Below are 14,356 nucleotides of genomic sequence, written 5' to 3'. Positions count from 1 at the left end.
ATAGACATTTCTCAAAAGACATGCAAATGGACAACAGGTACATGAAAACTACTCAACATAGCTAATCAACAGGGATATGCAAATTAAAATTATGAGATGTCACCATACACATGTTAGGATAGCTATTATCAACAAGGCAAAAGATAAGTATTGAGGATGTTGAGAAAAGGGAACCTTTGTGCACTGTTGGTAGGAATGTACACTTGTACAGCCATTATGGAAAACAGTATGGAGGTTCCTCAAAAAGTTAAAAATAGAACTGCCATAGATTCGGCAATTTTACTTCTGGATATATATCCAAAGGAAATGAAATCAGTATTTTGAAGAGATATCTGCACTTCAATTTCATTGCAGCATTATTCAGTATGCCGAGATATGGGAACAACCTACGTAACTATCAACGGAAGAATGGATAAAGAAAATGTTGTGTGTGTATATATATATATATATGCTCTAATATTATTCAGCCTTTGAAAAGAAGGAGCACTTGGGGCTTCCCTGGTGGCACAGTGGTTGAGAGTCCACCTGCCGATGCAGGGGACATGGGTTCATGCCCCGGTCTGGGAGGATCCCACATGCCGCGGAGTGGCTGGGCCCGTGAGCCATTGCCGCTGAGCCTGCGCGTCCGGAGCCTGTTGCTCCGCAACGGGCGAGGCCACAACAGTGAGAGGCCTGTGTACCACAAGAAAAAAAAAAAAAAAAAAAAGAAGGAACACTTGTCATTTGTGACAACATGGATGAACCTGGTGGACATTATGCTAAGTGAAATAGGCCAGACACACAAAGACAAATACTGTATGATGTCACTTATATGTAGAATCTAAAGAAGTCAAACTCTTAGAAGCAGAGTAGAATGGTGGTTTCCAGGGACTGAGGGATGGAGAATATGGGAAAATGTTGGTCAAAGGATAGAAAGTTTCAGATATGCAGGATGAAAGAGTTATAGAAAGCTAATGTACTGCATCACGACTATAGTTAACAATAGTGTATTGTATACTGGAAATTTGCTGAGAGTAGATTTTAATCATTATTACCAAAAAAAAAAAGTAACTATGAAATGATGGATATGTCAATTAGCTTGATTTTAGTAAACATTTCAAAAGGTATACATATGTCAAAACATCATGTTGTAGACCTTAAATACATACAATTTTTCATTTGTTAATTATGTTTCTATAAAGCTGGAAAGAAATACGAGTAACATGAATATGTTATCATTCATGTGTGTGCATGCCATCTCCACTTCTACATTATAAGCTGTTGAGGACAGCCTATAATTTCCAGGGCTCATTAGAAATCCAATATTGTCAGGGTGCCTAACCAGAGTTATGGACTCAATAAACATCTAATTCTCTTTTCCTGTATCCCACCCCTCCCAGTGCCTAGCACAGTGCTATATCCATACTTGACGCTTCAAAAATATAGCTTGAAGACAATAAGGACGCAAAATAAATTTATTTCAGAATTTTAGGCCTAAGCTCTGTATATGATTTTCATCTCTCAGACTACACTTTGCGTATTTTGTGCTGTAAAACAAATAATAATGGCAAGAAGGCTTATTACAGAATTTTCAGATGAATTATGGCAGACTAATAGCCGTCTTGTCCTGAAATAACATCTGAACTAATGTATTAGTATGATTACCCTCGGCCTCTGAGTGAATTTAAATCATTTTTTTCCCCTCCTCTCTCTCTTAGAGCAATGATTAACCCATTTGCGAAAGAATGGGAATGGAAAAATAAGACTCACAGGCACAGAATATGACTGATGGTCAGAGAGAGGGGCTAGCAATGCCCACAGAGGTCTGCCCTGGGCTCCCAGTTCCTTCCCCTAGCTCTGCCCCACTCCCCTCGCCACGTGGTCTGTGTGCTTTGGGCTCTGTGTTCTGTCATGTGTAGTGGGAGCTGCTGGATTTCCTGCCCAGACTCTGCTGCTATAAATCATGGCTACTCAGGGCTGAGTGTGCCGTGTGCCAAGATTGGAATTGCCAGTATCCCGAATCCTGCAGACAAGCTTCTGCTGTAGGCTTCTCCTTTGGATCTGAAAAGTGCCCTTGTGAAAAACAAGGTATTTAAGTACTGGGGGTGTCCAGAGTTTGCTAGGATGAAGTTGAAGCACTATTCAACCAGGAAAGCTGAACTTTAGATGATTTTGAGGTTACTTTTTAGGGCGTTAGATGTGTGGTTCAGCTTTACAGACGTAGGGATTCTATCTTAGGGGAGCACTTTCAGAAGCTGAGAAAGAAGCACATAGACGCCCTCCTCTGCCTAAAACACTCCTCACATAATCAACGAAGTCAAGGCATTTTGGTGCAAGGATGGTGCCTCAGAGATTGTATATATCTCTTCCTTTAGCACTCTCTGCCCTGGAGCCTAAACCCCAGGCCCAGCCTGACCCCTTTGTGTTCTGCACCAAACTAAGAAAAACTAGATGAACCAACTACTAGCAATAGATAATATTTATGAAGCACTTACCAAAGCCAGGCACTGTTCTAGCACTTTGTATTCACTCATTTAATTCTCACAACAACCCTAAATGTAGGATTTATATCCACACCCAACCCTACCTCCCAAATTTATGGTTGAACAAACTGAGGCACAGAGAGGTGTGGTAACTTGCTCAAGTTCACAGAGTAGGTAGGTTGTAGAGTTGGGATTCAAACATAGGCAAGTCCAGCCCTGGGGCCCACTCCTGAAACACTGTAATGTGGCTGTGCTGAGAAGGAATATTGGGTAGAGGTGGGGAGGAGGTATGTAGAAGGAATGAGGCTGCACCGTGCATTAGAGATAGCTGCAGATTCTTTGCCACTCTTCCCTTCAGGAGATGGAGTCCCTCTGGGCTGCCCCATGACTTGCTTTGACCAATAGAATGTAGCAGAAGTGACATTGTGTAGGATACAGGCCTAAGTTTGGAAAGGTCCAGTAGTTTCTGCCTTTCTCCAGCTGGAAGCCAGATATAAGGAAGTCCAGATTATCCTGTTGTAGAGGCCACATGGAGGAGCCTGGAGGTGCCCTAGCTGACAGCACACAGCCCCTAGTCATGTGAGAGAGGCCTTAAGGAACTTCCAGTCCAACTTCGCTGCCAGCCAGATGGAATCATGTGAGTGAACACAAGTGAGACCAACAGAAGAACCACACGGTCAACTCACAGAATGGTGAGAAATAAGAAATCATTGTTTTAAGGCACTAAGTTTTAGGTTTGTTGCACAGCAATAGTTAGCTGATGCAGGCGGTCGTTGAATTACCTGACCTTAAAGTTCCTTCTTCCCATGAAAGTTTGTGAATTGGTAGAGTGAGATAGGCAAATGTGGCTGGAGCAGAGTGCCTATGTAGGAGGAGTATGGTTAGGACTGGATGAGGAATTTGAACTTTGGCTGGTAGGTTCTGAAGATGGAAGTGAAAGGAGGTGACATGAGAAGGTCGTTTTTTAGGGAGACTAACATAGTGGCAGCATATAGAACAGACACGTGAACATATAGAACACATGTGAAAAAGAAGCAGCCAGGGGGATGGGATAGGTGAGCCAAAAATACGCAGTTAAAAATTACTGAGCGGGCTTCCCTGGTGGCGCAGTGGTTGGGAGTCCGCCTGCTGATGCAGGGGACACGGGTTCGTTCCCCGGTCCGGAAGGATCCCACATGCCACGGAGTGGCTGGGCCCGTGAGCCATGGCCGCTGAGCCTGCGCGTCCGGAGCCTGTGCTCCGTAACGGGAGAGGCCACAACAGTGAGAGGCCCACGTACCACACACACACACACAAAATTACTGAGGGGCTTCCCTGGTGGCGCAGTGGTTGAGAGTCCGCCTGCCGATGCAGGGGACGCGGGTTCGTGCCCCGGTCTGGGAAGATCCCACATGCCGCGGAGCGGCTAGGCCCGTGAGCCATGGCCGCTGAACCTGCGCGTCCGGAGCCTGTGCTCCGCAACGGGAGAGGCCACAACAGTGAGAGGCCCGCGTACCGCAAAAAAAAAAAAAAAAAAAAAAAAAATTACTGAGCAACAAGTCACCAAATGCAGAATCAATCATTCAGTTTTTGAAGCACAGATGTTTTCTGCTTTAACTACAGACTATCGACTTCATTGTTTCCAACTCTAAATGTTCTTGCTTTTAGAAATCCATGGGAAAATGTATGGTGTGCGATTGAGAGCCTGGGTTTTGTTTAACAAAAACTTGGTTTGAAGCCTATTCTCTGCCACCTTCTAGCTATGTGACTGTGTCTTAGCTTTCTCATATGTAAAATGGGCATAGTGATACTTGCCACAGTTGGGTATTACAAAGATAAGAAAAGATGATGTCTGATTTTGGTAGATAGCTAAAATGCCTACATAATGCAAAGACTCTGATGACTGTGTCTCTTCACAGAACAGTCTGTGTTGGGAGTGTCAGGTGGGTGGGTGGCTCCTCCTATCTCCATGTAGGAACTCTTGGTAAGAGTCATCTTCAACACATGCCTTCCAAGGTTATTCTGGGCATGACCTTTCCAACCAGGAGGGAGGGGGATGAGTATGGAGGGGCACATCTAGGAAGTTGTATGGTGCCGGCCCAGAAGTGACACATGCTTCTACTCATATTCCATTGGCAAGAACACAGGCATGTGGCTACCCAGGCTACAAAGAGGGCTGGCAAGTCCCATCTACAATTCTATTCAATGGAAGAGAGAGGGGAGAGAGAGCTGGGTATTAGTTAACCTGACCGAGCTACTCAACCAGCCTGACAATATCTACCACCAGACTGCACCCAGGATAATTAAGTCAGCATCTTTTGGGGTGTAGCCTGGGCATCAGGATTTTTATATCTCCTCAAGTGACTCTAATGTGCAACAAAGTCTGAGAACCACTGGCTTAAGCCACCACTGCTCGGGCTTGCTATTACTTGCAGCCAAAAGCACTTCTAAATTACAGGTTCTCTGGGGCTATGCTTCTCAACTTTGTGTGCACGCTAGACTCACCTGGGGAGCTTTAAAAAATTTCAGTGTCCAGACTGTACTCCAGACCAATCACATCAGAATTTCTGGGAGTGGGACTCAGGCACCAGATCAGTGAAATCACCTGAAATCCAGGTGATTTCAACATGCAGGAAAGTTTGAGAACCACCACACTCAGAAGAGGAAAATTATTGGAGATATATCTTTGCACACTTCTATGTCTCATGGTTTAAGACCACACTTCTCAAGCTTCCACGAGCATAGGAGTCACTTGGAGTCCTTATTAAAATGTAGACTCTGGGACTTCTCTGGTGGTGCAGTGGTTAAGAATCTACCTGACAATGCAGGGGACACGGGTTCGAGCCCTGGGCTGGGAATATCCCACATGCCGCGGAGCAACCAAGCCTGTGTGCCACAACTACTGAGCCTGCACTCTAGAGCCCGTGAGCCACAACTACTGAGCCCATGTGCCACAACTACTGAGCCCATGTGCCACAACTACTGAAGCCCATGCACCTAAAGCCCGTGCTCTGCAACAAGAGAAGCCACCAGCCCCCGCTCACCGCAACTAGAGAAAGCCTGTGTGCAGCAACGAAGACCCAACGCAGCCAAAAATAAAAAGATAAATAAATTTATTTAAAAAGACACGCAGACTCTAATTCAGCAGGTTGGAGGTGGGGACTGAGATTCTGTGTTTCTAACAAACTCCCAGGCAAGGCTGACCTACTGGTTCATGAACCACACTTCAAGTAGCAAGGGGTAAAGCAACCATACTGAGTTCTGCAACACTACGTTACAATTTCGTAGTTCCATGGGTAAAGATTTTTGATATTCTATACTGATATACTTTCTTGTTCTTTCCTTCAAGGGACCCATCTCCCCATAAAAACACAATGAACACTTCCATATCTTAAACTTGCTAGAGGGCTGTTTCAAATTATGCCATGAGACATCCCCCAAAGAGGAATATTTAGTTGCTATCCTCTTTTTGAGAAAAAATGATTTGACCTTTTGTCCAAGGAAGTTAGAAAACTGTGGGAAAAGAAAGTTCGTGTCATCATTTTTTATTTTAAAATAAAGTTTCTCACTTTAATAAATTTATGTCTTTAAAGTAATAAGAAAGCACAGACAATAACTTTTGGAAGAAAATGTAGGAATGCTTTCTTTAAAAGGACACAAAATAAGTACAAACCGCAAAGGAAATGGGTAGGTTTGAACTGGAATTAAAACTTCTGTGCATCAAAGCCCATTAAAACTGTAAAAACACAAGCCATGTCCATTTCCTCTTCTCCCATTCTTTCTTGAACTTTATTCAGGCTTCCCCTACTCTTATTCTTCCAAACCGACACTTACCAATGTCTGATAACCTGCCCTTTGAGGAACCCACTGTTCAATGCTTGGGCCTCAGCTAACTTGATTTTACTATTCTTAAGAAATTTTGTTCACTTGATCTACAGAATACTTATCTCGTTCCTTTTTAAATTATCTTTTTAAAAGAGATAAATTAGGAGTTTGGGATTAACATATACACACTACTATATATAAAATAGATAAACAACTAGGACCTACTGTATAGCACAGGGAACCATATTCAATATCTTGTAATAACCTCTAATGGAAAAGAATCTGAAAAAGAATATATATCTACTAATATATATATAACGTATATATATAAGCGCTTAAAGGCTTATAAATAAAACACTAAGGCCCATTGTCCCATTCTTCACCTCTCCTGATTCCTGTTTCTCAGTGGCAACCACTTTTAACTCTTTAGCTCTTTCTTCCAATATTTAAGTGAATAATATTCGTAAATGGCTATTGTTTGATTTATCAATTTTAAATTGATATTAAATTAATATTATCTCCTGACTTCTCAGCAGAATAGAGAAGATGAAAATTTGGCTCATGCCCCCGTCTCCCCTGCACCAAATGCTCACGCAGAAGCACATACACACATGCATTTTCACTTCCCTAATTAAATCTGATCGAGTGTATCTGATAACTGTCAATTCCATTTTCCCCTATGGAAAACAGCTTTCTCCCAGAGATTTCCAGCTTCTCCCTTCACTGTTATCTTAGGAACTTCCTCTGCTTCTCTCCTGTGATGAATCCCCTTTTCCTGGGTTTCCTATTGTCCTCTTTCATGGTTAACTCCCTTGCAGATTGTCCAATAGCTTCCTGAGAAAGGGTGGAAGACAGGCAAATCTCTGAGGATTTATCTATCCTCAAATTTGATGCATAAATTAGCTAGAGGGAGAATTCCAGTTTGAAAATCATTTTCCTGAGACATGTTCAGGTACTGGTCCCTTGTCTTTTATTTCAGAATACTTCTCTTCCTTCTCTTCCTGCTTCACTGGCTTTTCCTTTTTTTTTTTTTTTGCCAGTTTCTCTTCTTCCTAATGACCTCTAGTGTTGGCATATCTCAGGGCTGAGTTTCTAGACATCTTTTCCTCTTTACCTTCACCCACTGCTTAACTGATCTCAATCAGTTCCAAGGTGTTCAATACTATCACTATGTTTATGACTTGCATTCACCTCATTCCAATATTCACGAAAGTCTCAACCCATTCAATCATCAGTTCAAGGCCAAAATCTCATCTCAATTTTTTCAGCTCAGAAGTCCTATATCTCATCATTTAAATTATCTAAAGGGACGGGAGAGACTCTGGGACGATCATTCCTGGCACAAAATTCCTCTCCATGTAGACTGGTGAAACAAGAATAGTTAACTGCTTCCAAAATCCAGTGGTGGGACAGGCATACGGTAGTGGTTATAGACATTTACTACAAAAGGGAGAAAACAGACGGTAGAAAGGAATCACATGTCCTAAGCAATAATAAAATCCAGGAAAGCACATTCCATTAGCTTTCAGGGCCTGGGAATAAGCATCTGTGGCTCAACTTGGGCCTGTGGCTCTGGCTCTGGGGCCAAGATTATTACACCAGCCTACCTAAACTAGCACTACTAGTCCCTTTCTGTCTTACCCTGCCTTCTCTTCCTTGGTAATACTTGTAACCACCTGACATACGTATTTATTTGTTTATTGTCTGTCTTCCTCCTCCCTGAACTACCGCTCTTTTTTTTTTTTTTAACATCTTTATTGGAGTATAATTGCTTTACAATGGTGTGTTACTTTCTGCTGTATAACAAAGTGAATCAGCTCTATGAATACATATATCCCCATATCTCCTCCCTCTTGCGTCTCCCTCCCACCCTCCCTATCCCACCCCTCTAGGTGGTCACAAAGCACTGAACTGATCTCTCTGTGCTATGCGGCTGCTTCCCACTAGCTATCTATTTTACATTTGGTAGTGTATATATGTCCATGTCACTCTCTCACTTTGTCCCAGCTTACCCTTCCCCCTCCCCATGTCCTTAAGTCCATTCTCTATGTCTGTGTCTTTATTCCTGTCCTGCCCCTAGGTTCTTCAGAACCATTTTTTTTTTTTAGATTCCATTTATATGTGTTAGCATATGGTATTTGTTTTTCTCTTTCTGACTTAGTTCACTCTGTATGACAGACTCTAGGTCCATCCACCTCATTACAAATGACTCAATTTCGTTTCTTTTTATGGTTGAGTAATATTCCATTGTATATATGTGCCACATCTTCTTTATCCATTCATCTGTTGATGGACACTTAGGTTGCTTCCCTGTCCTGGCTATTGTAAATAGTGCTGCAGTGAACATTATGGTACATGACTCCTTTTGAATTATGGTTCTCTCTGGGTATATGTCCAGTAGTGGGATTGCTGGGTCATATGGTAGTTCTATTTTTAGTTTTTTAAGGCACCTCCATACTGTCCTCCATAGTGGCTGTACCAGTTCACATTCCCACCAACAGTGCAAGAGGGTTCCCTTTTCTCCACACCTTCTCCAGCATTTACTGTTTGTAGATTTTTTGATGATGGCCATTCTGACCGGTGTGAGGTGATACCTCCTTGTAGTTTTGATTTGGATTTCTCTAATGCTTAGTGATGTTGAGCATCCCTTCATGTGTTTGTTGCCAATCTGTATATCTTCTTTGGAGAAATGTCTATCAGAATGGGAGAAAATATTTGCAAACAAAGCAACTGACAAAGGATTAATCTCCAAAATATACAAGCAGCTCATGTAGCTCAGTATCAAAAAAACAAACAACCCAATCCAAAAATGAGCAAAAGACCTAAATGGACATTTCTCCAAAGAAGATGAACTACCACTCTTAAAACATAAGCTCATTGAAGGCTGTGTTTTGTTTGCTACTCTATCTTCAGTACCTGTGATAGTATCTGATATAGTAGGTACTCAATAAAGGCTCATTGAATGAATAAATACATGAAAGAATGAATGATGGAAAAGAAATAGGAGATGAAAATTAGCTTTCTCTAGAGAACTCTTTGGCAATATCCAGTAAGTTTGAAGATGTACATAACTTTCATCCAGCAATGCAACTCATAGGAATATATGTTAGAGAAACTCTTACACAAATGCCTAAGAACATATGCACAAGAATTATTATTGCTACCTTATTTTATAATAGTGAGAAATTGGAAACAACTGAATATCCACAAATATACTTATTGAGTGCTATTTATGTACTAGGTACCATCCCAAATATTGGTAATATAGTGGTTGATATATCAAAAGTGGTTGCTGAAAAGTTAAATTTAGGAATTAAGATTATTGACACCTCAAGAAGCTTACATTCTAATGGGAAGAGAGAGACAGTAAGCAAATAAGTATATAATATGGCAGGTGAGGTTAATGCTGTGAAGAAAAATAAAGGGTCAGATTGTGACTTGGGGCATTTATGTGATGCTTTTTAAATCTAACTGGTTAGCAATTGTACAGGTAGGAGATTTTATTGGGGAACTTAATTTAAGTCCAAAGAAATTCTCAGTTTCATTCAACATTTTCATGGATTGATTTATATAGTATACTAAAATGTAACATCTGTGAAATCCCTGGGGCTACTATCAGTGTGTTTTTTCTAATCGTCTTATCTGAGCATCGAACCCTTACTAAGTGAGGAGCTCTCCTTAACTTAGAGTCACATTGAGGAACACAGTTAATGATTCTGGTAGAACTGATCCAAAAGGGACTTTACCAAAGACAAGCAGAATCTTTAGCATAATATTTAAGGGGTAAATTTCAAACAAATACAAAAGTCAAAGTAATATTACATTGAGTACCTGCATATCCTTCTAGTTTCAGTAATTGTAATATTTTGCCATATTTTCTCTCTCATTTTCTCTCTCAGCCTCCCCCGTCCCACCCCACATACAAACACATATATATTTGCTGTGGCACTTGAAGGTAAGTGCAGACATCATGATACTTAATGTTAAATACTTCAGCAGCGTCTCCTAAGACTAAGGACATTTTTCTACCTAACCAAAACACTATGATCATGTCTGAGAAATTATTACTAATTCTCTTATATTTTCTAATATCCTGTTCATATTCAAATTCCCCAGTTGTCCCCAGAATGTCTTTTATATTCATTTAAAAAATCGTGATCAGGACTTCCCTGGTGGCGCAGTGGTTGAGAGTCTGCCTGCCGATGCAGGGGACACGGGTTCATGCCCCGGTCCGGGAAGATCCCACATGCTGTGGAGCGGCTGGACTCGTGAGCCATGGCCGCTAAGCCTGCGTGTCCGGAGCCTGTGCTCCGCAACGGGAGAGGCCACAACAGTGAGAGGCCCGCGTACCGCAAAAAAAAAAAAAAAAAAAAAAATCGTGATCAAATCTAAGTTCATGCATTACTATATTTGGTCACTTTTAAGAGTAATCCACCTTAAGTGCGTATTGCTAAGTAAAACAATCAATGTGAAAAGGCTACATACTGTATGATTCCAACTCTATGACATTCTGGAAAAGGCAAAAAAATGGAGACAGTAAAAAGATCAGTGGTTGCCATGGGTTTAGGGAGTGGATGGAAGGATGTATAGGTGGAGCACAGAGGATTTGGGGGGGGCAGTGAAACTATTTGGTATGATTCTGTAATGTTGGATACATGGTATTATACACTTGTCAAAACCCATAGAATGTACAACGCAAATATGAAAATAGTAAACCCTGATGTAAACTATAGCCTTTAGTTAATAATAATGTATTAGTGTGGGTTCATCAATTGTAACAAATATAAAATTAATGCAAGATGTTAATAATAGGAGAAATTACAGGGATTGGAAGAGGGTATATGGGAATTCTGTGCTTTCTGTTCAAATTTTCTGCAAACCTAAAACTTCTCTATAAAATAAAGTATACTAAATTAAAAAAAGAATACTTCTGCTCTTTTTATTACTTTGACTTTTTGAAGAATCTGAGAAAATTAATTACCTTATAGAGTGTATTGCATTCTGAATTTGTCTTATTGTTTGCTCATGATGTTATTAACTTCCCTTTCTCCTCAATTGCCTGTGATCTAGAAAAGCTAGGTCTCAAGGCTTGATTGGATTCAGGTTAAATATTTCTGACAAGAATACTTCAGAGATGTTGTGAACTTCATGTTGCATCATATCAGGAGAACATGCTGTCAGACTGCCACGCTCTTACTGATGTTAAGTTTGATTACTTGGCTAAGGTAAGATCTGCCAAATGTCTCGTTAAAGGAACATTTATCTTCTTTGCAATAAATACTCTATCTGTACAATGATATTATCTAGTCTCTCAGCAACCTTTCACCTGATAGTTTTATCATCCATTGATTGTTCTTGCTTTAATCAAGTATTACATTAGGAGTTGCAAAATGGTTTTCTAACTATCATTATATCAACATTTCTTATCCAGCATGTTTTCTTTCCTTTTTTCCTCTATCATAGTCATTTAGTGTGTTGCCATTAGTTACACCCATCATTATTTTTGATACTTTCTTTGTTCTAAATTTAGCCAGTGGGAGCCCTCTGAGCCCCTTCCTAGAACCTTCTGACACAATCCCATTAGTCTTTGAGCTGTTTCCTTACTTTCCGAAACAACAATGTGTCAAGGCTCACCTTGTACTTTTCCTGCCTTGGACATGGGCTCAGCCATTTCCCCCAAAGAACCTTAGTTCTTTTTACTGGAAAGCGATTTTTTGTTGTTTTCTGGTTATAAAAGCACTACATGCTCATTGTAGAAAAATTAGAAAATAAAAGAAAGTATAAAAAAAGAAAATGAAAACCACATATTACTCCACCATTTAGAACTAACCACTCTTAACATTTATTGTACTTATTTCCATGGTTTTTAAAATATGTATCTAAAGTGGATATTTTAAATTTAAATTATGGCTTGATACTGTATATTTTGTACTGTACTTTTTTTTAAATCAACTATATCCATGTCATTAGATAGTCTTCAAAATCATGATTTTAATCTTTTTGTACCAGAAACTATGTCTTAAAATGTTTGAATCTTTCCCAGGGCATCACACCTACCTATTGTGATAAAACTAAAACTGTTCCACGGCTGTTAAGCTGCATCATAAAGCTTCACTGAGGAATTAGGGCATTAGTTGAGGATGAAAAAAGTAATAATGCCATGAAATGAAGACATCCCTTGAAAACAGAAATTTCCAAAAGGCAATATATTCATGTGAGTTTTTCTGTACTAGTTACTGTGAGTGGATAAATTTCCTTGAATCTGGGTACCTTTCATGTCTTTAAGACAACCACCTGATAAATGAAACACCAAGGGATCTATTTTAAGTGCCCCCGAATTGGAATCAATTTTTTAAAAATATGATTGACCAACAAATAAAAAGAGATGACTCTTCTTCTACTTATTCCTTGTTATATGATGGTGGGAATGTTATTTAATTGCTTTGTGACTTAGTTTTCTTGTCTATAGATTAATAGTAGTTCCTCCTACACAGCACTATTGTGGCAATTAAGTAATAATTAAAGTGTTTAGCACAGGCTCTGGCATATAGTAAGGGCTCAATAAATGCCAACTCTTAGAATTATCACTGCAAGCTAGAATGGTGAATCGGATTTGAGCTAACATTAATGGAAGAGCAGGATTTAGGCCGATGGTGGTGGGATTAAGGGACATTCTGGGAGCAAGACAAAATGCTAGCACAAAATTCGGAACACACAAGTTCTATTGAGCAAAGCTGCTGAGCTGTTGAGTATTTCTGTGTGAAGATTAAACAAGCTTGCTCTCATTATAGCACTGTAGTGCAGGGGAAGCAGTTACCTTCTGTCCTTCTTCTTTGTCATACACATATCTATCATTTATATTGACTTGGGTCAAAGCATTAGAAGTATTTTTAATAGGGAAAGAGTTGAAAACTTCTCATTGGAAAGTGGACAAAATGTTAGCCAAACCCATGCTCGTGTGGATTTCAACAGTGCCTAAAGAGATTTTTACAGCTTTGAAGTCTTCTCAGCGTCTACCTGATTCCAAGTTTCCTCTACTCTTATTTCCTCTTTCAGATCTGATAAGGGTCTTAGAGTTACCCTAACAGGTGACCCCTGGTCACCCTAACAGGGTTATAAAGAAGTCAAGTGCATGCATAGACCAGTTCTAGCTGCATGACCAGAGGAAAATTACTTAATCCTCTGGGTCCTAAATTTCCTCATCTTTAGAACAGGAATTACAACAATAATATTTACTATATAAGGTCATTGTAAGAATGAAATGCAATTCCATATATGTAGCACCTAATACCATGCCAGCAATTCAAGTATGTAGAATAAACAACAAATAGCTGTATTTATATTTATGATCATATATCGAAGATTAAACACCCTCCCAGTTTCAGCTTTCAGATCCTCCCTCGCATTGCATTTTTTTTAAATCAAATTTGTAAGTTAGAATCTCTGTCAGATACCTCGCCTTAAGTGTGAGGTAATTATGTATTAGGAGTCTCCTATGTCTACTCCCACTCTAGTTATCCATGCAATTTATTCTTTAACTTCACAAACATGTACTGAGCACTTTATTATGCTTCACTGTGCTGGATCCTGGGCATCCAGAGGAGGTGAACATATCTGAGAAAAGGAGAAAGTGTTCAAGTCCCCCGTGATGATGTTCAGGGTTGAAAGTGGGAATACATGTCTGGAAATGCTGCTTATGAAGCAAGTGTCAAATTAGAATAAGTGGAAGATTTAAGCCCTTTAAGAAAACACCTCTTGCAGAGAGCCTCAAAGGCAAGGTGGGCATTTGATAGCTTTATCTGGGACCACACTCTCCAGACTATCTCACCACGAGCAGGAGGGACATGGCTATGTCCCTGAAATGTTTCCAGTTCCTTTTGGAAGGATTTGTCAGGGCAAAGGTGAGAGACTCATGCAGTCGTCTCTGAGAGCATGACAGGATTAGAGGCTAGAGCCACCATTGTGTGTTTAAATTCTGGGTCCCGAAGAAATAGCTCTAGCTCACAGCTTCTAAAAATGTCCTTGGCTTAAAGTTTTGGCTCAGGGGTTGAGGCGTTATACTGCAGAATGTTTCTGGAATAATTCAGTGA

At 40.2% G+C, this 14,356-nt stretch overlaps 1 long non-coding RNA gene across 5 annotated transcripts in view; it reads left to right on the top strand.

Annotated features, from left to right (window-relative positions):
- Window positions 1–14,356, top strand: part of LOC137223686 (uncharacterized) — a 50,008-nt gene that overhangs the window by 28,350 nt on the left and 7,302 nt on the right. For all 5 annotated transcript variants that reach the window (XR_010942989.1, XR_010942986.1, XR_010942988.1 and 2 more), the window contains exons 5-6: window positions 10,166–10,221; window positions 11,337–11,491. This is a non-coding gene — a long non-coding RNA (uncharacterized lncRNA). The remainder of the gene's footprint in view (window positions 1–10,165; window positions 10,222–11,336; window positions 11,492–14,356) is intronic.

Source organism: Pseudorca crassidens, chromosome 1 (genome assembly GCF_039906515.1).
Source record: "Pseudorca crassidens isolate mPseCra1 chromosome 1, mPseCra1.hap1, whole genome shotgun sequence".
Taxonomy (NCBI): domain Eukaryota; kingdom Metazoa; phylum Chordata; class Mammalia; order Artiodactyla; family Delphinidae; genus Pseudorca; species Pseudorca crassidens.
The sequence above is the reverse complement of the archived record's forward strand: the minus strand, read 5'-3'. Positions and strand labels throughout refer to the sequence as shown.